Source organism: Ptiloglossa arizonensis, chromosome 11, assembly GCF_051014685.1.
Source record: "Ptiloglossa arizonensis isolate GNS036 chromosome 11, iyPtiAriz1_principal, whole genome shotgun sequence".
NCBI classification, from domain to species: Eukaryota; Metazoa; Arthropoda; class Insecta; order Hymenoptera; family Colletidae; genus Ptiloglossa; species Ptiloglossa arizonensis.
The window spans coordinates 11,453,515-11,480,214 of record NC_135058.1 but is presented as its reverse complement, the minus strand read 5'-3'; positions in this window follow the sequence as shown (position 1 = coordinate 11,480,214).

Genomic DNA, 26,700 nt, shown 5'->3' with positions numbered 1-26,700 from the left:
GAAAACGATATTGGATACATTTTCTGCTAGCTCCGACGTAGTGGTTTTTGAATCGATTGGTTCACACTTGCGAAGATAATATTCTTCTAACAATAATTCACGGTACATTCTTAACGTACGTGTACTTCTAGACAATGTACAAACATTTGATAAAATTAGACATCCGTCGCTGGAAAAAAATTGGAAAATGTACCCTCTTCTTCGGCTCGTCGAGCTTCGAGCGCGGCAAAGGCCTCGGATAACTTTGACAATTTTCCGTATTTCCATTCCGTGTTCCACGATCGTGTTTTTCGTGTCTGAAGTCTCGGAGAAGCGTAAAGAAAGGCAAAACTTCTTTTACTTTAACGTCAGAGTGGAAGACACCCTGAATCGCGGAGGTTGAGACAAAAAGCGAAGCGTTCCTTATTACCAATGGTAACTCGACGATCAGTAATGTCATTCCGGTTCGGTGAAGCGTCGTACGACGCAATAACGTTACCATACAAATAACCGTGTGGCTAGGAGGGCTTTAGCACACCATTCGGAGTCTCGTCCGCGACAACTTCTCCGACGAGTCGGTCCCCGCGATGGTTACTCGCCCCCTTTTGCCAGGATTCCACGATCGTTCCGGGGGATACGTTAATGGGGAGACGTTACGAGCCACCGTAAGAAGCTTCTCGGTGTCTTTGCGCTCACACCCTTTTCTACGGTTTTTACAGCGACCGCTATGTAGCACAGTTAATAGACCGAGTGTGCACTCGTGGCAAACCACTGACTAGTGGAGATGGTAAGAACCGTGTTGCCAAAACCATTTGCGATATGAAACAAAGATAGGAATAATTAACAACGATTCGTGAAATTTTCGTCCACTGTGCAGTCATTCGGAATGTTTTCTTTTTTTGTATCGGTTCATTCGGTTATTGGGATCGAGGTGTTTAATTTATGTGCTTTCGTTAATTTTTATTTTTTTTTTTTGAAGGTACAATTAATATCTAAAGATGACCGAAGTCGAGTCGAGAACATTTATTATTTCAACTCTTTCGCGAGGTTAATAATAATTTTACTCCGTGATTAATTCATCGAGAAATAATTTCTTTTTATAATTTTCGGCAATGAGATGATATTTTTCCAAAGAAGAATTAGTATACTGCTCGATGTAGTTTCTTATTTTTTTTTTTGTAAAAGTGGATTGGAAGAGTTTTCCAGAAAATTGTTGTTTACAAAGTATTTCGTTTCTTCACGAAGTATGGCTAGTATCTTTCGAGCGTATTTGTAAATAGAAATCAGTTCCCGATACCCGATGATCGCGATAACTTCGATGCTCGCAATCGCGATGAAGGAATCGTAAAAGTGGAGCAGTGCGCGCGGTGGACGACGCGAGTAGTAATTTATAATCACGAAGTTAAAATATCTCTCGAAATATCGGTTGCCTGGAAAAAATCTCGCAACACTCAACTATAAAAAGTGGAAAGTCTCATCGGAGGATAAATATATTAAAATATATTAATGCTCTCTCGAAAGAAAAGTGCAAATGCACTTTGCAGCTGCATGTGCGCACCCAGGTGCATAATACAGGAATTTATAGCATCTAAAACCGTTCAATTTTCTTCTATGCCCTCCGTTTTATGTCCAAAGCTGTTTCGACGTTCCATGGGTCCAGCTTGTACACTCGTACCATAATCGTCATCGTCTCGCGTTGCCTAAGACCAGCGTATCGCGTCGTTCTCGTTAACTTGCCCTAATCGTTACAGTTTACAGGCGTAGGGCGCATTTATTATTACATCTTGATCCTCCATCACGGTATTACAGCCTCGTAAGTGTAATACGATTTTCCGGAGCAACGAGTTTACTATAGCGGACTTAACAGACTGTGGGATCCGAATTGGGTAACAATGACGCGTCGTGAAGTTTGTCGAACGTTCGAGGTATCAGTTTGCGAGAGTGGACTCGGACAGCGATAACATTTTGACGAGTATTTCGTCCTGGTTGCATTTGTATCGAGTTACGAACCGATGTATTTGGCTTTAGAGAAAAATACGTCGATACGAAAACTGGCGGAATAAAAATGTACAATACGACAACGGAATACAAACCTATAATACGGAGAGTTCGGATAAATAATGTAACAAAAGAATATACTTGAATATATAATATAACGCGATGGGAAAAGTATATATTCTTCGCTCGTATGGACCGAAAGTTTCGAAAGTCTTCCAAGAAAGAAGAATATAAGATCCAAAAAAAGACACGAAACAACAAATGTACGAAAACACGTAGAAACTTACAATAATGTTCTTCCCTCGAAAAGTCGTAACGAAAACTTTTTCAAATCTAAAAACACACATTTCGTACAACACTATCTTGGATACCGACACGAGCGAAAGAGAAGAGGATGTAATCTTTACAGATACGTATACATTCGACCCGGTTTTTCGGGAATAAAAGAAATCGATCGCACAGCTATTTCGCACATAATATTCGCGAATTAACTTAAAGAAGAAAAATCTCGCGAGATAGTTAACTGCGTACAGACGAGAGCTCAGGGTACATTGTGTTATTAAACCGTGTAAGAAAAAGTGTCGGTAATAAAACCTCGTAGGAGAGAAATAAAAGTTCGTTGACAAAACGACAAATGAAAATGGTCGAACGGTCGTGGAAATTAATTACGGTGGGGATTCCATGGCCGGAAGGCCGGCGTAAAAAGTGTCGTGTATTAATTACAATGTTTGCGGTCACGGATCGCCGGTTTTCTTTTCCGCGGGACGATCGCTCGAGCTGGTGAACGCGCGTCAAGAGCTACGACCGTGGACGCGCGATAAAAAAAAAAAGGTCTCGATTTCTGAAACAACGAGGACTCCGTGTTGGCCCTCTGGTTCGCGCTATAAAATTTACGGGGTGGAACACGGGTATCGACGAGTCCGTAGCTCGTATCCGGGCATAACCTGGGAGCGTCTGAAAAGAAAATGGAGAGGCGAGCACGGTGGAACAACAAGATGAAAGTAATTAAACGAGCGTCGTACGATCGTTCCGGGAAACCGGGAGGACAAAGGACGGGGTGAGGGTGAGACGAGGGAAAAGGCGGGACGATAACTCGTATTCCTTGTGTAACGGCGGTCGATCGACGAAACGAAATATCCAATCCTCCATCTTGGCGGAGGGTCGTAAACCACCAACAGAGACTCATAAATTCAGCAACAAATGCAAACTACGAGCACCGAGGTATAGAGAGAGAGAGAGAGAGAGAGAGAGAGAGAGGAAGAGAGGGTGTAACACGTACTACACGGTCCTGTTACAGGGTCTCGCGCAGGAATTATTCTCTCCGCGGCCAAGTTTTCGCATTATCGTTACAAAACGCGCGCAATTCACGCCGCGCAGAAGTCGCGCTCGCGTGTTTGTCTCCGCGACGACGGTTTTACCCGCGACACGGGGCACACACCGACAGGGGGCCAACGAGCCTCGCTGAAACTTACCACCCCCAAAGAACCGTTCTCAACCTTTCCTCGGCCCGCTGACGAACTTTCCCAAACCCCTTCAACCCCCGAGCACCGCGTTCCGCTTTAAACCTGCTTCGTCGCGTGGAACGCGGGGACACTTCGGTATTAAAACCGCGCTGCCCTTCCGATAGAATCTACGTCTTTTCTCGTCTTGAAGCTCCTTTCGCTCTGTAATTCCCGCTTTCAAGTGACAAAATTGCGACAGTTCCCTCGAAAGAGGAGCGAGCGATTTATATCTCGAGCGGGGCTCCAGCGCGTGGCGTCCGTGACGAGAACGGGGCACAACGAGTGCGAGAAAGAGAGAGAGAGAGAGAGAGAAGAACAGCGAACGAGCCTCGCGTTACATGCAAAATTTCCACTTAGAAAACAGATGATACCAGGTTCGTTCGTTTGGTATATTTGTACGAATTTTTTAAACTCGGTTAAAATTGGCGATACCATTACCAATGGTATTATAAAACGACTGATGAACATTGATAAAAAAAAAAGCTCCACTCGACCATTACGCAATAGACACTTAAGTGGGTACTCCTCCGACGGAAAGAATCCCAAAGCCTTTTTTCCATCGAGCTCCCACACGTGCTTCTCGTGGTAATACATAAATAATCAATTGCGAATAACGCGAAGAGTTCTCGCTCGCTCTTCGAGCGTCCTCTCTTCGTGAATCGTACTCGACAATTGGAGAACATCCACGAGGGTTCGGATGTCTCATTGCGTTGCATTCGTATCAGGTTTGCTGATTCCTCGACGTAAATTAATCCGAGCATGTAACGATTCGCATCTTATGGGTTCGCGGCAGTCGTTACGTTTAATTTCTGAGGGCATCGTGACCCTGTTTCGCGTTTCCACTCACTCTGCCCTCACCCCCTCCTCCCGTCCTCTATCTCTGCTCGTTATTACACTAGAGAAGAACGGTTGATCCACTCGACAGTTGGAGCAGCCGCAGCTGCAACGACGTAGCGTCGTATCTCTGTTCCACCTTGGCTGCAACTGCTGGTGTAGCTCGACCGCCCTCGTTCATGAGAATTGTATATTTCCTCGGAGCACCTGACGCGGGCCGATCGCCTTCAAATTTGCACATTCGTTCATCTTTTATTCTATCTCTACCCCACCGCTCTTCGAGTTCCCTTATTTCGCTTCTGGATCCACACCCGTCGATCTTTTTTCCCCTGGATCTCGGTCCACCCGGCAATATCGCCCGTACCTGACTCCGAACATCCCCCTCCCGCAACGTAAAGACAGATTTTCAGATATTCTAACGCCGCTCGTTCGAAATCTTACCTACGATTGTTACATTTTATCTCGGACTGAAAACAAATTTTGACTCGAGAGTGAAATTTTTGCTTCGAAACATTATCGTTGACCCTTAACGTTAGTATTCTAATACTATAGTATTCTTGCTTTGATATTTTTCCGTAGGTTTTTAATCGTATCGCATATATATAATAAAAATATATTATAACAATTTTTAATATAAAAAATAATACAAATTTATATTATAGATAGATAGATATAGATAGAAAAATTGCAAGCTATTTCCAACAGTTATTGAACGCCACCGAAGAAACTTGTATCCCGCTTTAGTGCGATAAGTGTTAAACAATTTTCGATATTTTCTCTATGTTCGAGATTCCAAGCCCATGGCAACTCTCACTGTATAAGAATTTCTCCTCTCGTATTTCCGCCGTGGCACGATCAATGGAATCGTGTCAAAGCGAGGGAAAGGTATTTACTGGAACGTCTTGCGCAGCTCCTTAGAAATATACAGGTGCGAAAAAAAAATTCATAACGTTACCCGAGTCGTATAACAAACCTACCTGCGAAGATTTGTAATTGTGTCAACGTTTGTTTCCCCGTTGCGAAAAATTTCTTGAAAATTCCATCGTTCCGAGTCAGAATGCCCCCTTAAGGCCTGTTAGTCGTTTCTTCCTCGCCGACGTGTTCGCGAGATACGACCCCCGCCTCCCGACCCTCTGACCCTCCCTCCGCCTCCTAGCCCCCCTTATTTCTTCGCCCCGATTTAGATCCGCGCAATTTACGCGAGCCGACTGCATGAAACTCGTCGACGCGTTTCGCTCGCCGCGTTGCCCGAGTTCTGTTTACGTCGATCGATAACGGAAACGTGTATTCTTTTTTATTGTTTCATTTTTTTTTTTAACGGGACGTTCGTGCTCCTGGGCGTGGACGGGCTGACATAATTCTCATGAATGCTCCGTGTGTTCCGTGGCAGCGCGAACCTCGAGGAACGCGAGCCTTTCTTACGACGTTGAAATCGCGATAGAATGGGAGCGGTGATGAACGCAGTCCAGAGACTCGTGTCGTGAAAAACGTATGCAAGATTTAATTAATTTTGAATCGGTGGAAGATCTTCGATGCTAATGAGAGACATAGATGAGATGGTAGAATTGGCGCCGATCGTTTGAAATTAACCTTCTTCCATCCGACTAGATGTACGAAGTTTCTAGGGTAAAAATGTTTCGAGTGTACTCGGGTTTCTAACTTTACGACACGGTGAGACGATTAAGAGAATACCATTGTATTTATTATAATGGCTTTGATTGTAGACGAATAAAGTATCGGGAACACGAAGGGTGGAAAAAGATGAAATGCCTAAGAAGAAGTAGGATGAGGTAACTGAGAAATATAGTGTGATGATTATTTGAGAGAATACTGGAGTGTTTAGTCGCGTGTATTGCAGTAGCTTTAATTGTAGAAAAACAATATGTCCAGATGACGCGGTGGATAGAAGAAGGCTCGAGTAACTTACTAGGGTCAACGAGATCGTTGTCGGTTCTTATATCATCGTGGTCAAGGTTCAGGTTCGGAAACAGTCCACGCGTGTTCTATATTTAAGTTTACAGTTCGTTGTACACCGTGGTACCGCAACGAGTTCACTCGGTTCGTATTGACACGAAAATCTGCACTCGCACGAAAAGCTTGCAATCTGGCCAATGAATGCGATTGTCGGATCGAAACGGTACGAAACTATGCGGCCGGTTGAGATTTTGTAGGTGGTGCAACGATGGAACCAGCGGCAGCGGTAGAGAATTTATGACTTCCGTGTTTGAAAATGTTGCGAGCGAAACCCAGGACCGGGACTATTGTTTTGGGGTTTTCCGGTAAGGGAAGGCTTTGAGGGACCAGACATCTGGACATCGAAACTTTGAGAAGACATTTACCAGGGACCTGTAGAATTTGTGCTGAATTGCGTTTCAGAGATAAAGGTGTTTGATAATTATTTAGGCGAACTTTAACAGGATATTGTACGCCTAGAAATAAACGGAAAGTATTGTTTCGATGTTGAAAAGTTACATGGAAGATACGAATAATCGAGGAGGAGAGAAGACTACAAATGTTCAAAAGTATTCGTAAGTATTTATTTATTCAACGAGCTTGGAAAACGAACAGAGAATTTTAGAAAATGGCAGAGCATAGAACGATGATGAAATTAAAATTATTATTATTATGTATTTATTACTAAAATTACAAGAAAATTGTACATAGTATAACGGAAGATAATTGCACAGCTATGTAAAACTTAGGTCGAAGGCTGCTCTTAACATAACCTCAAAATGTCTATCGCTGTCGACGAAAGCCTGACATTGACGCGATATTGGATTTATCGATCGTTGAAATTTCGTCGTGAATTCCACCGAATTTCGGATCAACGTATAAGACGAACCGTTAATTATTATTAATTCGTTGTTGTCTCTTTCGAGTTTCATATTTTTTCGTATACAATTTCTTATTGTTTGTATATTGTCTCGTGAGTATTCCTCGCGTACCGTAGCTCTGTAACGCATAGTCCCTACACTCGTCGTACTTTCTAAACTCTCTCTAGTAACACACCCAAACCACCTCTTTATCTTTCAAATTTTACAAAATACTCCACGATACGAGTCACCGTTGAAATGACGAATAAATATTCGTAATCGAATTACCCAATGGTGCAGTTCGACTTATCGTTGGAAATTTTTATTCACTTGGAACGAAACAAATCGTTCCCGAGGAGATTGAACGACTTCACCCCGGCGTTTCGCTCGGTACGTTATTTCTAAAAATGCTAGTCGCACTCGTTCGCGGACGACTTTTATCACGGCCGCGATATTTTACGTTTACGATCTTTTTCTTCTCTTGTTGGTACACGGCGAAAAGACCGCTTCGAATGTCGAGGTCATTTTTAACGTCGACCTCTCGAATTCTCGGCCGATCGATACACAAGAATGTACCGTAACGTTCGCTCGAAGAGCGCCACTTACGTATTACAATCGAGTCACCGATGATACATAGTTCTCTTTCGGTTTCGCATCAACGTTACAGCTTTTTGGCAAGCTGCCCATCTCCATGGCCGTTCCTATAAGTCTCGCCCCGAGAAGGACGAGAGAACTTCAGACCTCGCCCTCACCCTTCCCGGCTCAACCCCTATTCGCGTTCAAGACGTATGACTCCGGCGTCGTGATTGTGAACATAACTCGTCCCGAAATTTTTCAGCTCTCACTGAATTGGAATATAAATCGTCCGTCGTCTGAATGCGCGTTGCTTCCGGTGACGATCCGACACTGCGATTAACCAAACGTACATTACTCCCTGTCCTGGGAAAAAGGAGTCTGCGCGAACGTTGTCCGGTAGCTTCTTCGATGACTTTTATCGACGATAGTTTATTGTACAATTCTGCGAGCGTGTCGCTTATTTATCCGTGTCCGTTTCGAAAATTTCGTACTCGTAAGAAACGAGAGGCGAGAAGAATTAACAACGGGTTGCTGCAACCATTCGTAAGAATTTTTTGCACTGATAATTTTCTAAGTGAATCGTATCCTAAAAGTATCGGAAATCATTTTTGAAATCAGAGATCTTACTTAATGAGAAATTGTGGAGACGTTAAACACAGAGTTCTAGTTTGGTTAAGAAACTGCAATTTTTTACTCGTGGTTAAATATTTCGAATATTTTTGGTGTTAATGAGAAATGGTCGAAGTATTAAACGAGTTCTGGTCTCGTGGAAAGAATTACAAAGTTCTTGATTCGCTGTCAAAGACTTTGAGATATTTTCGACGCGGACATCGGTTAAAATAAAATAAAAATCTACTTGTTTCGGATTTTTATTTCTCAGAATTTCTGAACCGAAAATTCCAATTTTGATCCCTCGGCGTTTACGTTCGCTGTCCTCTGTTGTAAGCCCTCTACTCCCGTTGTCGTAGTTTCCGATCTCTGTGCCCCGAAAAGAGAGAAACCCTATTAATTAAGCTCGTCATCGCCTCTCATCGAAGCCTTTTCTCACGCGTGACGTTTCGGACAGTACCGTAGACACTGGGAGTTAATCCAATTTGACATCGTCCCGTCCATTTCTCTCTACTTGGAATTAATGAAACAGGGACGCCTTGTGTTCCCGTTGCCGATGACGCGTCCCACGGAGATGCTGTCAAAGCGCATTGTGTTGTAGTATAATTGCCAAGTACAGACACCGAACTATGAACTATGTAACTCGAACTCGCGTATCACGATCGCGGTACAATTTATAATTTATAATGTTCCCTCGTTCGTCGGTCCATTGTAATACGTTGCGATCGGAATATAACCAAAGCAAACTACAAACTGTTCGTAAAACGAACCAACGTATCATAGGTATACAGTTTATTAAATCAGATTTCTGGTCTACAAAATCCTCTCGACCAACATACCTATTTACCTTGGTGAACTACTCCACTCCGACTCCCAGTTATGCTGTATCGAGTCAACTGCTGCTAGATATGTATCCGATCTAGGTCCAGCCAAGTCGTACGTATAAATTTCGTAGCTGTTTCTTCTGCACCGCTACGTTGCATTAGTATAACTCATAAACTGCCTCGGTTAGATCTCTATCTGCTCGTTCGATGATGGAAAATGCTACAGTAGTAATTGTTGGAAATTTATATGCGCAAATGGTGGACTTTTCGTTGGTTAGTTTTAATCGGTCCTTGCACGATTACTAATCCGATGTGTTTCTTATTCTTTCGTATCTTTTGGGAATAATTGGATTATTCTTCTTTTTCTTAGCCTGAACTGGTATTTATTGCACACGATGGTATACAGTACTGAGCTTTTACAGTAGAGGTATATTTATGGGTACTGGAGAAATTTACGGTTGATTCTACATGTTGATAGTATAATGCTATGTTGTATTTTGTTTATGATTATTTGGGGTAATTGTAGTTTTTTTATGTATTCCTATAATGCGTTCCATTTTATTATTATTATTACTATTTGCGGCAGTTTGAGATGCATTCTAAGTTCCATTTCCGATTCGATCGACTTATAATTCCAATTCCCTTCTATTTCGATTTTGCGCTTCTATGGAAATTGATCGGGTCTGACAAAAGATGAAAATTGAATCGGCGGTAAGGTGTACGTGCGTTGACTGAGGGTCTGCTGACATTTTATTATAGAAACGGAGATGGCGGATAGAATTTACATGCAGGAAATGCGTGAAGCGATGATCGAGAATCGCTTTGAAGATCTTTGAACGACATTTTAATAATCTCCCCGCTTCCAACTTAGAAAGTTGCATATGGATGACGCGCTCACGAATGCACGCCACCGAATCAAATACGTGCGTCGGATTTAAAAAATCAAAAGCAGAAAGAATTCAAAACAGGATCGCGTATTAATAGAATTCCGAGTAATCTTCATCGAATTACCATAAACATAATTTGATACATTGACCTGTCGGCCTGTACAGTTTGATCGTTACTTCGAATTTCGGTTGTCAAATTTCGCGATCTTCGTTCCATACCATTTGAAATTACCCAAACGTCAGATCCAATCAAACCGGAGCTACAATATCTAAGAATGTCTCTCTCGATAAATTAGTCAATCCGAAGTAAAATTTCTCAAACATCTTCAATCAAGAACGATATCTCTTAATAATAAACAGGATCTCTCGGCTAAGTATCTCTCGTTCTATATATTTCTATACACTTATATTAACTATATATATAGTTCTATATATTTAAAATAAATGCTAGCAATGATACAATTATTACGATCGTTCCAATTCGTCTTTTTACACTCAACCAGAACGAAAGAAAATATATATCCAAATTACATCACGTCTCGTTTTGATCAAGAGAACTTTACAAATATCTTGATAGCGAACTCGTGAAAAAAATAAGAAAAATTGTTTGGTAAACGATAGTTTCGTACCCGGTACTTCGCAAATGTGAATTTCGATCCGAATGTTTTCACATTTATCGCCAAAAATACCGGGCCACGTTTCGCGTCGTAGTCGCCAATAGTCGAGCAGTTAACACGTCCCGATTAAACCGGGTGAATGTAAACTTCTCGAAAAATGGAGAACACAGGTATACACGCGAGAATAATAACGGGTACTGTTCGCGGAAGATGGAACGTTTATCGTCGCGAAAATCGATAAAACTTTCCGCACGTTCGAGCGGGTATTCGCGCTTTGGAGCGGGGACTGTTAACGCGACTCGTTCGAAACGCGTTAAAAATGGTCCCGACAACCACCGGTCTGGGTCGATTGGTGTTCGTGGACGTTGGATCGGTGTTGGTGAATCGACGATCGACGATCGTTTTACGAACGAGTCGCACCGTACGCGATGCGTAACGCTCCTCCACTCGAGTGTTTGCGGACGCGGCGTAAAAATACCTCGTCGAAGACATCCGCCATTTCGGTCCCCGTTCCCGTCGTCGAAAATGTTCTATACGGATCCCGCTCGGGGCACGTTTAGTGGCGCACGAGCGGCCAAGTGCATGCTCGCACATCGTAATAATCTAGACGAGATGAGGCGCGGCTTTTGTTGTCTTTTATAGCCGGGGAAAATATTGTTCCGGTCCATGGAGATACTCAACGTCGGTTCGGAGCATATTCGGTGTATGCGCAGCGTTCCTCGCGAGCCGACGTTACCACGGAACGATAGATCGCCCAATGGGAAAGGAGTTTACATTGCGGATACAGTTTTCTCGGTTTTCTCTTCCTTTCAAACTGTACGCTAGAAGCAACGCTCGGTAAAAAAAGCATTCGAGTAATGCACCTTGCACCGAGTGTCTCTGGAGAAGATGGTCGACGATGAGAGTCGATGGATGATGACTCGACCGGTGAAATATGGAGCAAAATGTATCTATCCGGGCGACGTATCGTCCACGATGCGCGTTTAACGCGGCGAGATACACGGTAACAATTATCGAGGACGACAGAGAGTTCGACGTATCGCGAGTGTTGTTTAACCTTCAAACGGTGGACACTAGTTTCGCAATACTGGTGGTAACGTTAAAATTACTTCGTATCGATAATATTGATATATCGTATCGATCGTATTGATACAAGCTATTGAAGACGTCAAGTTACTATTAATTGTTACGGAGTCAATTTCTCTTCGAGTCAACTCTGTTTACACGAAGTCAATTTCGCGTCAAGTCGCTACTGTTCTAGTGACGCGAAGACAATCTGACGTACATCATCATTAGTGTTCATTAAATTCATTCATCAAATTCACAGTATAGTGAATTTTATCTATGCGAGCTTAGAATTGAATTTTCGTAGAAGGAAAAAACGAAAGCAGTACAAAGTCTAGCTCATTGAGTTTAATAAGATCCCTGAGGAGGTAGTCCAAGCATGTGAGAGTAAGTGGGGATGAGGCCAGACGAATAGGTAATCGCTTCGGCCTGTAGGCTAGCTAAAAGCATTTGATACTTTTTAATAAGGAATCTGTGAAATGGCGACACAGACGTCCAACGAAATTTGCAGTTATTTAATTTGTCGAGTTACACGTACAGGACTACGCGACGGCTATAATATTCTGAAACCTTAATTAGAAATATTATATATTAGTGGTTGAAGATTGGCGTTTTTAAGAGGGCGTTGTAAAACAAATAATCGTACAACGTATAGTGCACAGGGTGTTTCAAAATTAAATAACATTGAAATAATCTAAATGAATCGCATTTATTGCCAAAGAAAATATAATTATTACATATTTTGTTGAAAATGGCTGTCTCCGTTTTAACGTTTGAAGGTCATTATACACTTTTTCCTTCGGTACTTTCCGTAGATCGTATCAGCCTGTTCACAGAATGTATACGAGCCAAGATTATAACTAGTTTACTCTACCGAAGAATTGGGTGAACTAACAGTTACTTGATACGAATGAAAGGATCATTATTCACAGTGCGGACAGAAACATACTGACCTTTTGATATTGGAAAAGGAGATATTTCAATGTTATTCGTTTCTAAATCTTCCAACTTTAAAAGTCCATACCTCTCGAACGAAATAAACAAACTTCGAAAGAAAAAATATGTTCGAGTCTAACCATTTAAACCTAGAAGAACACTCAGTATATTTCTAGATGGGACTTGACACACTTATAACGCGACAATTTGTTCAAAATTGTTATTGGAGCAATTATTTCAAAATTCCAGTCACGTTGATACAATTACTGTACGTTAAGTACAATTCTACGCGTCTTGTGCATCGTTTCCCGTCTCCGAATAAACGAAGATACACGGAACTCATTGATTCCGTAGTCACGCAGTTCCTCGTAGCCTCCGCTCTGTAAAAATTCCTCCACTCGTGGATTCACGGAAGCATGCGAGTAAAAACACTCAGGGTATTCAGAGCTCTGTTTCCGTTCAAGATAAAACCGATACGCAAGGTCCGAACCGGTATTAAAAAGTATCGAACTCTCAACGAGTCCGCGTCGAATTAGCCTCGAATTGTATCCATTGCTTCTCATCGGTGAAACAATGAACAATAAGTGAAAAAAAAAAAAAAAAGAAAAGTGGCGCGAATGGGTCGATGCGCCGGGTGTCGGACGAAACGAGGTAACTTTCCTTCGAATTTATCGTACGCGCGACGAGTACCGTAATTACCATCGATTTTCAGTGCAGTGTCGATTTTCTGTTGCAGATTTCGGTGTCGCATCGGTGCTGGTTCGTTTCGGTGCAACGACGTGTCGTGAGGTGAGTAACCACCGTGGCCTGAAACTTGCCGTTTAAACTTGTCGACTTCTGGCACGCGCCCCTTAAGATTATGTGTTCGGTTCTCGCGTGAAATATCGTTTCGTCGATAATATCGGCGGGAATATCGATTTCGAGGGCGAGCCATTTAGGCGAGGCAATTAGCTTTACGAAACTTCCGTGAACTCCGCTCGAATAATCGAATAATTGAACAATTCGTTGCGTACTTTTCGCAAAATTCTTAATCGAAATACACATTGCGTTGCGAAAGTGGTTATATTTTTTATTTTTTTTTTTTTTTTTGCGCGCGCGCGGAGTAAATATCGCGTGTACTCGATTTAACGATAATTTCGTTCGAACGTTAATTGTGAAAATTGAACGTAGCGCGCGACGAAAACATCGCCGGTATTTATTATTCTCCGAGCCCGATGCAACGTATTAATATACACACATCGGGTGCAATTTTTATCGTAGCGAGAAATTGATTTTCATTTACGATACCGTAACCGAGTTTCGAATACCGGTAGCTACAGGTGTTGAACGATGTCATCGATCAACGATGATCGTCCTTTTGAAGAGCGATGTTCGCGTTGGATCACTTTTATTGCGACATTAATAGGAGTTATTGAAACGCTCCTGGCTACTCACTGCACTCATCTACGATAGATGATAATGTTCTAGCCGGTGCTTGACTTTTATCGCGCGTCGAGATTTTGCGTTCTGCTAATTGGATCGTGGTATCGGAAAGTTTAGAAAAAAGAAAAGAAAAGAAGAAAAGAGAAGAAATCACCAACGGGTTTCTTCGTGCATTTATCTTCGAAGATATTTCCCCGACACGTGGTAAATAATTTTGTCAATTTGTTGGGGCAAAGTTTGACGTTCAACGACGCGATTCGATAGTCGTTTCGCGCAAGGCTGGATCCACGTCATCGATCTCCGTTCGACTGACAACGAAACGATTTATCGTTGTAAGATGTAACATCAGAAGCAGTTCTCATTTTCCAGTTCCATGGAATAAATATTCCATTGGTGCAGTCGACGGGAGTCACTGTCAATTCGGTAGCCTCTCGAACAATATTTATTTAACCGGTATCGATTTCGATGGCATGATATTGGTTTCCCGTACCTTCGCTTCTATTTTTCCTTTCTCTCTTTCTCTCTTGCTCGCGTTCTTTTTTTCACTCCTGTGCGCGTTCTCTCTCTCTCTCTCTCTCTCTCTCTCTCTCTCTCTTGGTAAACCTGTCTTGTCCTCGTCCAACTCTCTCCAACGTTGCTCCTTGCAGCCCTACTCTAAAAATCGCTCGAACTTATAAACATTCAAGACCTTCGAACCCTTGTATTTTCAAGTCGGTTAACGTCCACATGTGTCCCGCGAAGTTGTTTTTGCAGTTGAGGTGGTAAAAATTTGTCGTAAAAAAGCACGACCATCGAACAAGCGAAAAAAAAATTAAAGAAAAAATAAAAATAAAAATGGAGCGAAAACGTGAAACGTAACGTCGATTTCCAAAACCGATGGGCCGCGAAGGGTGCTCGAATATCGATTTGTTGATAAATGGTGAAATGCGTTAAAATAATCGAACAGGGACAGCCGAACGCGACCCACGCTTCGAGGAAACAGCGATTCGTGTTATTTGATAATTTCACTGCGGGCAGGCTCGAGTGAAGATTCGAAATTCGATCGATACGGTATACAGTGAGGTAAATTTCAACGAGGATCGAATTTGAAATATCTTTTCCAAGCCCCGCTCCGTAAATAACAAATCCGACCGATTAACGTCCACCGTTGCGATCGAATAAAATTGAAAATATCTAAGAGCAAACCGATATTAATAATTCCATTGGAAAAGAATAATCAATCGGGAAATGTCACGTACGATTTCCACTTATATTGAATTATTTTCAACGAACGTTCAACGGTATATGTATTTACGTTTACGGAACGAGAAAATCGCAAGTTTCAGAGTAAACGTACGAGGATACGTGTTCAAAGGTTGGAACATCAACAGGATCGATTCGTCGTTCCCAATGCCCGTATGGAATAAATTGCGGATCAGTTCGCGGGAATCTCAGCCGCGGTGATCTAGGCATCAAGATTCGTAAAACGGTGAAATTAAACGCGCGTGTTCTGGGCCGCGATTAAATATTAAAATCGTCGCGATAAATTCAACGTCCGTCGTTGGTTCGCGTACGATGTTGTCGGGAAGATTCACACGGCGATTATAATTATTTAAAAATTCGCCCGTGCGGCCGTCTGGATTCTAATGCCGATGTATCCCTCGGTCGTCTCCCTCGTTATCACCGTTGACACGCGAATAACGACGCGCACCCTGCCGGTTTTAATTAACGATATTAACGCATTCCGACGCGAGTCGGGCGTACCGGCCGCCATAATGCACGCAGCGCGATGTTAGAGAGTGAATTTTCCGCGCCGATAACGCCGCTTTTTCTCCTGTTATTTTCGAGCCACTCGCCGTGGACCATGGTTCGCTCGAGGCGGCACGAAAATAATCCTCGAGTCGCGACGCGACGCCAAAGAAATTATTCAAAAAGTTTTTCAATTATTCCGTAAGGTTTTCGTTTTCGTTCTCCTTTAACGTCCTTTTATACGAAGTTTGCGGCGTTACGCGTGTAACGTAAATATTCATTTGCGACGAGATACAGGGAAACAAGGGGATAATGAACGAAAGCTGGGGAAGTACTTGTTTCCAAGCATTGATTTTCGGAATTCAGGATCGACGAAATATGGAGCAGATTTCTATGGGTGGTTTTATACGCGTAAGATACAGTAGTGGTCTTTCTCGTTAGTATTACACTCGTAACGAAAAGTAATAAATACGTTTCTTCTTCTCGATCGGCAATATCCAATGGAATATCGAAGGTTGTAAGTTTATTAGAGAACGCTCACCCTCGCGAGAGATACCGAGAGAATATTCAAACAAATGTTGCGTTCTTCTTTTCTATTTAGAAAACTATTCACGAAACATAAATTGTCTTGCATAAATTTCCAACGTGAATCTCGTAACGTTCGTTCGAGAGTGTCGATCGTTGGAAAAATCGAAGAAGAATATTTTCATCGAACGTTGAACGATCGTTTTCGTATTTTACGCTTAAATCGTCGCAGTGACGAATCGGTAAAAATAAATTACAAGCTGTTCGAATGGATGATACAACGTTCTGGAAACGAACCTTGACAGTGAGGACAAAGATCACGCGAGGAATACGTGGACGAACCTTTTTCCCTGGTTTTGCGCAACACGTTAGCCTAATTTGTACTAATAACTCGCCGTGAGGCTGGCATGCGAAATATCGTCGAATCGTTCGAAAGTAATTCGGCTTATGGCGCGTCGACGTGCACGCGTTGTCTGCGGACAGTTTCCAACGTCGAACCGGAGTCGCTCTAACAACACGAATAATAGGTGTCACAGAGGATCGTCACGCGAACCTAATGGCTCTATCGACACGACGTATCGCGGGAACAATGTAGGCATTCGAGGTGATTATAATCTCATAACGAAATAGTGTCGTTCATCTTCGCTAATCACGATTCTGTGTAACTTTGTTTGAGGAACTCGCGTGAGAGGCGTACTTTCGACAAATTGTTGGCAAACCTTGTGAACACGTACGGGTAAACTCTTCCACGGCACGGTACACCGAGAAAACCACGCGAAAATTGACGACTCTTCTAACAAAGTGTCCTGTCCCATTTGCTCGTAACTCACTTGGCCGAGAACTTGAAAATAATAGGTTGCTCGATAAGTTTCGTCGTTCGACAAGAAATGGAGCTATCGGGTTCGTCGTTTCATTTTTCGTTAGATGGTATCACCGTTCGATGAACATGTGTGAAGTTTCGCGTAGATATGTCCATTTGTTCGTACATTTACGGTTTTACAAAGTTCTAGCGTCATGGTAGTTTTCTATAATGGAAAAAATGGTAAACTTATCGAAGAATCTACTATATCCGTTTTGGTAACGCAAGAATTGTTCACGAAAGAGATTTTTAACGGAAAGATCGCGATTGAATTTATAAACGTACGTGCAACGAAAATTTCCCGATCGAATTTCGCAATATGGAACATCGAACAAGTTTGATGATTTAACTTGGAACGGAAGAGAGAATACATTGACCGAAAAGCTGGAATTTCGATATTTTGTATAAATTTAACAAACGGTACGGCGATAGTACAAATTCGCGTAATGCGAATTTAGGATATAGATCGGATATTTAATATATTCTTATTTAATACGATTTACGATACGTTTCGGGTAATAATTTTCACGACGCAAAATTAAGGTTTCGTTAACAAATTTTTCATCGCTGTATCAACGAATCGGTGGAACCGAGTAATTAGAAAAAAATATGGACGAGAAACCTCATAATTTATAAGTAGCTCCGAGTATTAAATTCAATATATTCCCAGATAAAACCTCGAGCGTGCGCAACGATCGAAGCTTTTAGTTTTTAATTTAAACTTGATTTTCCTAGTATCGAATTTTTATTCGCGTTACTTCAATTTTAATCTCGCAAATGGTTAAAATTGGTAAAAATCATGAATGAAAAGTGACTGTTTTTTTATTTTTCTAACCAGCATCTTCACTCTTAATTTAATAAATCGTTTCGAGCGGCGAAAATCCTCGGACAAAAGTTAATTATTGATTCCTTCGAACAGATTTTCTACTTGTGTAGATTTTCTAGAATTCCGTAAATCGTTCCGATCGGTAATATTCTCGAGGGAAGGTAATTGTTGATTTTTGAAAACCGAATCTCCGCTATTCCGCATACGTATAACTTCGGAGTATCGTATAACACGGTTTCGATACATGGTGCGAATTAACCGTATTATAGGATTATCTGCTATTCAGTTGCGTGAATTATCGGGGGGAAGCGAATTAATCGAATAATTTATCCTCGATCGTTTATCCGGTACTTTTGAAAAACGTGTTTCCAAGCTCGTCGCGTCGGGTTCGTAATTTCCACGGGGTTCACCAGTCGTTCGATATTAAATTTTTCCCTTTGAGAGGTTCTTCCCGATCTCTGGTGGCAAGTTCCATCGACGATACGGCGGCACGATGAAGCGTTGCATTTGCATAACGATCGCCGCTATGGAAACGCAAACTGTGCGTCGTAAATAGTCCAGCTAGGACTGGACCGGACAACACAGTTATACCGGCGATGTATCGCCGGGTGCTAATGCCTCGATCTCTCGAACGTATGGATCATCTTGATATCGATCGGTCGATATTAGTCACCGTATCGGTGTCCACGTTGAAATTTTATTTCTCGAATCGTTCGCACGGAAACCGCCGGGCATAAATTTTCGAAAATACGTTCCATTCGAAACTGGACACCCCATACGTTACGCGTCATCCGGTATTTCCCGCCAATACTCCATGAATTCCATTCGTCGAGTTCATTTGTCACGCGTGTCGTTCGCTTTCGCGAAAGTATCCGAACGATCTCGATTCCCTTGTTAATTTTTTTTTTTTTTTCCTCGAAAATATTGTACAACCCGGTGATTTATCGGTCGCCCGGAAGTATCGAGCGCATCTTCGAGATTAATTGCATTTGTTCACCGGTAGCGAAAATGCACCGAGTTAAACTTGCTTATAGTTACCCCATTAACGGAATCTGCAATTTGGGTTAGGTTCACCGGGTTCGTGTACCGTGTAAACTTTAGACACTGTATTAACAGAGCCCTGATTGAGCCGCAGTTGCACACGTTAATTGTAACAAATCACACGTGCGCGTTAACTTTATCGCGGGTCCCAGAATTAATCCCGGCGGTGAATAAACGAATAAATTTTATGGATCGACGGCAAGTGCTCAGAATGGAAAATTAATTCGGAACACTTGTAACAAGTATCGGAGTGGATTCAATTTATTATTCGTGGAAAAAGTTTCGTTCGTTTACCCGAATAATTAGAGGATGAATAAAACGGCGTTTAAAGCGAACCGGGGGGCTGGGGGGTGGGCCGAAACGAGAGAATCGTTTGTAAGAACTTTGCTCCGGTGCATTTAAATATTCCACGACACGGTTGCCACTTTTTTTCCTCCCACCACTGACAGATAGGGCTGGAAAGTACATGCCCATGGCTAATCAGCTAAATGGAACACGGAACTCGTTCGACCAAGTGGTATCGAATATTGTCGAACGAACGACGCCCGCGTTCGAGGCAACGCGTTTCGATCGGGGCAGAAAACAGGTAATTTATTTGAAAAGTTGGAAGCATCGAATGGTGGACACTCCGCGAATCAATGTAATATCTTCAATGTCCGCGGAATGATGTACGAGCGAAGACCCGGTGTGACGGGAGAGCGATTATTTACAGCCAATCAGAGGGAGAAACCTATCCCCGGCGGACAGACGCATAAACGCTCGCAGATCGCATCGATTGACACGAAGGATAATCGAACTGACGAACCACGATTGATAGAACGACGCGTGACGTTCAACGCGGCGTTCGGCGAGCCGAACCGTGTACTGCCCGCCATTTCCTTCGTTAAATGGAAATACTCCTTCGTGGAACTTTCGAAACGACCGTTTCCACCGCGAAGATGAAACAATCTGTCCGTATAAATCGCGAGTGTCCACGAGGACCGCGTGACAAATGAATTCGAGAGCTGGGACATCGAACGAGAAATACAGGCGGTGCTCGCGCCACCACTGAAAGGGGAAATAAATTTTCTTCCAAGTTCATCTTTTTCCCAGAGCTTAAACGGATAATATACGGCTCGACATCGATACCGAGTCGTTCCTTTATACCGAACTGAAGTTTTTCAAATTTAACGGAGTTGTAACAATGTATATAAAGTATCATGGATACATCGATACGTCTACTGGACCCCTGGGTGAAGCACGGTGTAACAAATATCCCCCGTACGATTAAAATGGATACTTTTTTGAGGAAATCTAGGCATATTGCTCAAGAAGATTTATCGTTCAATAAGAAATGGAGTTATTAGGTTCGTCGTTTTATTTTTCTAAAGATGGTACTACCGTTTGATGAACACTTGTGAAGTTTCGCATAGATCCGTCGACTCGTTTCTATATTTACAATTCTTCAAAATTGAAATGTCATAGCATTTTTTTACAATGGAAGAAACGACAAAACTTACCGTACAACCCAGCACATAGGCGTAGCAACGAGTATCGAGATTCCCTAGAATTTCTCAAGAGGAGATCCCATTAATTCTTTTCTAATTCCATCGAAATGAAATTTAATGAAATTCAATGGACACGTGCAGGAACGGGGTGGTTCGAAATTTTAACGGTGAGTCGTAAAATTTCCCTCCGATTTTCACAGGGCTGGGTGTATCCATGAATATTTGAATACGACTGCCGCTTACGCAAAGATCAATTAAAAGTAAGGAACATCGCGCCAGAGTCGCGAGAGGTTACAAACTCGGCGGCAACCGGCCAGGGATAATTGAGCGTGTAACCGAATAGGAGCTCTCAAGTTCGTCGACGTGTCCATGTTCCCGATCTACGGACACGATGAACTTGCGCGAGAGAGGGAGTTTGGCCGCCCGTTGTATTCCGATTCGAATGCCCCCGGCCAGCCACTTAGCTCCGACTAATCCGGATGTAATTTTAAATGAAACAATTTCCGCGAGTTTAATAAAGCGACTCGCGTTGACGGCAACAAGTGCAAGTTGTACCGGTCGCGAACCCCGATCGCTCGTTGTAATTCTCGCCCGTTCGTTCGTTTCTCGAACGCCTTTAAGCGAGGGAACACCTACATTCGCGCTGAAAATAATTCAGATCTTTTTCGAATTTTTTTCCAACGATACGAAACGTTTCGAGCAAACGTCTCGCGCGCCCATCGAAAGCACGTACTTCGAGGAATAGCTCCGTAAAATTTTGCAAAAATCTGTCAACGCGTGTCGAACATATAAGCGGGATTGTATCGCGACAGTGGAATCTTCTAGTGTTAAATTTATTTTGTACAAAATGTTGTGGAATGTTTATAGAATGCATTCTCGTAATGTATATTTATAGAGAATTCTTACATTTGCATCCATGTTCCTTCGCACGCGCTGAAAACAACAGCGGTGTGGATGATTTACTCGAATCCGGGGTACAAACTGTCGCTTGAAAGCGGGCATCTGTGCCAACGACGCTCCAGGATTGTCACCAAAGATTCCACCCTATTAAGTCTTCCCTGACACAAACAGTCTCGTCGAAAACAATATTATAATTTTTCCCCGAGCATGAACTTCGCGTTCCTCGAATTCCGCCCGAAATCAAGCATTCTTCGCCCAATTCCCAGCTTCGTCGGCACCTATTATCCAGACTTGGAAGGAAGACGATGCTAAGGAATGCGGATCCATTTCTTTGTCTGTCACGTTCAACCATTTTTAATAAAAAAAAAAACTGACGATAAACCAACAATCAACAATGAAGCCTACCGAACGAAAACTGGTGAAACTTCCACGACTAAATTTGAACCGGTGACAACGAACTCGATATTATAGAAACTAGTCACAGGCATATCCAACAACAGAGGTTATCCAAATTTTCATTTCCATTTTCCTCAAAATTGGCTGACCATCTACGGCCGAAATTACAATTACGCTTATCGTGGACGTAGATCGACAACTCTGTGAAATTTCGTCGCGATTGGTGACGGTCACTTCGTAATCTCCCCTTGTTGGTGTTGCGGTGGGGATAGGCGGAACGAAGGACCCTTTCTCTACCGTCCCCGCTCGTCTTCTTTTCAGCTTCGACTAGCACGAGTATGGGATTTTCGTGTAGCTCGAGGACCGCGAGAACTCTCGTCGTCCGTGGGTCCTCGTCTCGACGCGTAACCGCTGCTGGCGTCGCCGTGAGTGCGCGATAGCGACGCTCGTCGTCGGTTTCGCTTCTCCATTACACGGTGCCTGCGGGACGCCACTCGCCCCGCCGCGACCCGTGGAATAAATGGCGCGTTTCGGACGTTCTTATTCCGCGTACCCTTTCTCCCCGTGTCTCCCGCTCTTTTTTTCGCCCCTTTGTCACCTTAGCAAGGGTGGCCTTGGGACGAGGGGCGGCTTTATATCCGCGCGAAGATAAGAACGTTCCGACGCGGAGATTTACACGGACAGCGTGAAATGTAAGCGTGCCGGAATGTAGGGAACCGGCTCAGGAATGCTTCACTTTTTTCCCGGCTTGAAACAAGGGTTCGCGCGGTCCACCGTTCCGTTCCTAGCTGCGAACCGAACCGGCGCACCACGAGAAATTTATCCTCGTTATCCGTACTTTACGGGGTTTTAGGCGACGTTCGACGAACTTAACTTCTTGTCGTTCGCGTTTTAACAGGTTGCACGATAAGTTTCGTCGTTAGATAAGAAATGGAGCTATCAGATTGGTCGTTTTATCTTTCGAAGGATGGTACCACTCTTCGATGAACATTCCTGAAGTTTCGTGAAGATCCGTCGACTCGTTCGTATATTCACAGTTGTTCGAAGTTGAAGTGTTGTAGTATTTTTTGTCAAATTGAGAAAACGACAAAAGTTATCGAACAACCAGTGTTGTGTATAATTAACGGGGATTCGTCGAAACGAGCGTAACGAATCTTAAGTTTCGTGGGAATACTAGTATTTTCAATCTTTAATTTCGTGCAATTGAACTTTCTCTAAATTACTTTTTTCTTTTGTAACGCGCGAGAATCTCGCTAATCTATCGATAATACTCTCACGAATGAGAAATATAAAAGTTTTTAGTTCGTATCGGTAATATCGCTTTGAAGTTCGACGATCAAAAACTTCGAATACAAAACTGTACAAGAATATTCGTTGTACCTTTCGCTCTTGGTTTATCGTGTTCACTCTCCTCGTCGGATGATTCACTCGTGGCTAGATCTCAGTTTTAGATCGAAAAGGTCGATTTCGGGAACAAATTCGCGACCATCCCCGTCTACAAGCGAATGTTCGGTTTCGATGCTCACCGCTGACGTTGAATCCGTTCTTTGTGGGATCTGTAGGTGACGTTTGACGAACGTAACTCCTTGTTGGCGTTTAAGATTTGTCGAGGCGTGTGTAACGTATCGCGTTGCACAGCTCGTAAGGTGAGTACCATTTTTACCATCCCGCTTGGGGAGAACCTGGATCTCGAGACGCGCGTTATACTAAGGCTTGAGGAAGAATATAAACGGAGTGTACGATGCTCGTTTTGATGAAACCTTAGAGCTTCCTAGAGCAGTCAAAAATAAGGGATATTTTTTAGCGTAGGTTAGGTCGAGAAAGTGGAACTACCTTATCGTGTTTTCCCTCTTTGGTTTTATGTTGAGAACTGGTGAATATACAATGAAGCTTTCCGAGTAAAATTTCAATGATTTTTGAGAGGAAATCTCATCTTTGAAAAATGTCGAAGGTAAAGATGATAAAAGTACTTTGTTCTTTAAATAACACGCATGATTTTCTTAGTGGTAGAATTTCAAAAATGTTTAAATCAACCTTGTTCCTTTTTGTGCAATAAAAATTCTACGCTACCTTTATCCAAGATTATTGTTCGTGCTGCAACTGAAGCATCGATAAGCATTTTTCAGGGTCGTACAAGGTTATCTCGTAACGCGATACGTATCGAATAAAATATTCTTCGCGTTAATATTCGAAAGGATGTCCTTCGCGATAAATATAACAAATTTTATAAATTTCAGAGTCGCGTGCACTGTGTCAGATGTATTAGGTTGTTGAGTGAATTGATCTTGTATGACCTTGACCAAAACGTGTTGTTGTTTTTATATTTCCTGAAGCTATAACTTAACGTATAAAAAGTATATGATACCATTCTAGACATCTGACGCACACCCTGCTATAAAGAAATTACTGCCACTGCGTAATATCCTCCTTGAAGCTCGTCAACTTTTATCGGTAACAGTATTTGATACGACTGGTGATTCCAACGATATTTGTGTAGATCCATTGGAATAGAATAGCCTAAGTAAGACGCAGTACTTTTAAGTATCGTACAAAGAATCCCCATTGTTTTTAACGATGCAATAAAATGTCTGCGAAACAAAGTTTAAAGAACGAAAAGGTTCCGAAACATCTTATTTCTAAATGTCGCACTGTTCGAGATTTGAAAATCGTCGATTTTCTTTTAAATTATTCTTTATCTGATATAACTTGGTTACATAGAAGTGCATTTGCTTCTATTTCAATTTTTCTACGTCTATTTTTTATAGTATTTATTAAAGAGCGCAATAAAAAGAGACTGCGCGTAAAATTATCAACTTTCAACCTTGACTGTAGTATTTGTTCGGACGACGACTAAAAAATTAAAATATCTTTGTAAATTAACCGTGTTTCAACCGATATAGGTTCAGATATGATTTGTTTCACATTTAAGAAAGAGTTTTCCGCAAAAGCCAATAATAGAACGATGGTCTACACCGTACACCAATCCGATATCTGTCAAACGATGACTTATCGCAAAATAAGCACGATGACACCTGTCAGATTATATCTAATCGTAACTGACCGCCGAACGTGCACGGAATTCTATGAAGAAACGTGTCCGAGAATATCAAAATGAATGGAGAACGCGTCGAACATTTTCCGAAACGAATATTTTATTGTCAAAAGTGTTTACGGATACGAAACAAATGATTTTCGAACTCACGACCATTCGAGTAATTTCATTTGTTTCGAGGAGTAGTACGTATGAAATTTCGCTCTAATCTTTCCCAACACCCTGAACACTCTTTTTTCGATCTTTCTTCAGCTCGTTCATTAAGGTAATTATACTTTTCCAGATAGCTACCACTGTCGTTGGTACTTCGGAAAACTTGCTCTCGTTCCAGTGCAGTGTTGAATCGCAATTAAATCCGACTTTAATTAATCAAACATTGCCCTCGCTACGTTTTAACTTTCCGACCCTGCATTTAATCTGTAAATAACCGACACGCGTCATAATATATGAGTGAAATAGGCGTGCTAACATTGTTGCATTATTCGTATTATTATAATTATGCAGTTATTTACGTTAATATAATTAATTTGCATGTTTGACGATATACTCGTTTGATAGTACCGTTGCATAACCGAAAGGAGCGTCTAATTTAATGAAACAGATTCTCGTGGAAAGTTTTCTTTTAAAATACCGTACACTGGCATACCGTGAACATTTTAATAACTTAATCTTCTTGTTGTTAATTTACTCCGCAACATATTTACACGTAAATGTTACATCGATTTTTTTCTCAAGTAAAGTACACTTGTTTCGTCGTTCGTACATTCATCTGCCCGTTGTTTCTTAACACTTAATCCTCGACAATCATTCAATGTTGCAATATTAACGAAACTCACGAGGCAACGTTTCACAGACTCTTACAACACGCAGAATTCTATTAATTACATTTAAACATTTTCATTTAAAATGTAAATTCAATTCGTCTCGCAAAGACAATTCGTATTAACTCATTTCGTACAATTAAGTAATCTACGATTAAGCTCTCTCTAGAAGAAGCTTAAACATTCTTCGAATACGGAATAAAGTTTCGATTAAAAACGAGAAAAAAAAACATGCTCTCGACGAGCAACTCCGTTGTACAAATGTACTTACCCGCGTGTTTAATATCGTATTTATCAACCGTTACCGTTTACTGCACCGTAGTAAATTCGTAAATTAATAACGCCGCGAGACACACGGGAGAACTCGTTGCGCGACAGATGTCGCAGGACTTTTGAAATTGTCCGCGACCTGTATTAACTCCGTTTAAATTGACTCGAGCGTGTGTTTGCGCCGAGCTTATATTATTTATGTCGAGGACAAGCGTCTGGTATCGGTCGTCGCCGAGAATCTCATTCGTGTCCGAAATTAGGAAAACACCGACTCCGTAATTTCCGTTTCTTGACTAAACACGAACCTCTCGCGAGCTCGAGTGCTCGAGTTCGAGTGCTCGAGCGCGCGCACCGATTCTTCGCGCGGTTTCAATTTCGCGCCAGCACCGTGAATGCGTTATATACCTCGTGGCATCGTATCATTTGCATACAATTATCGTTACGCGGACTATTTTCGCGCGTACGTTTCCCCGATCTTTACCGCGGCTTATCGCGCAGTTTTCGCGAGGTGGAGAGGGGTAACACGGCGTGCAATCGTTCCTTTCCGTGAACGTTGCCGCAGGCAGTTTTGATAATCCCCGTATAAACATTTTTATACCCAAGATGGCGAAACGTCTCGGTAATTTAAGGGTAACGACGCTACGATGAAATTCACCGGCGCATTCGACGTCTTGAAACGAAGATTTTTGCGTTATCAATGGTGAAGCGATTTAAAAACGATCCGAAAGCGATC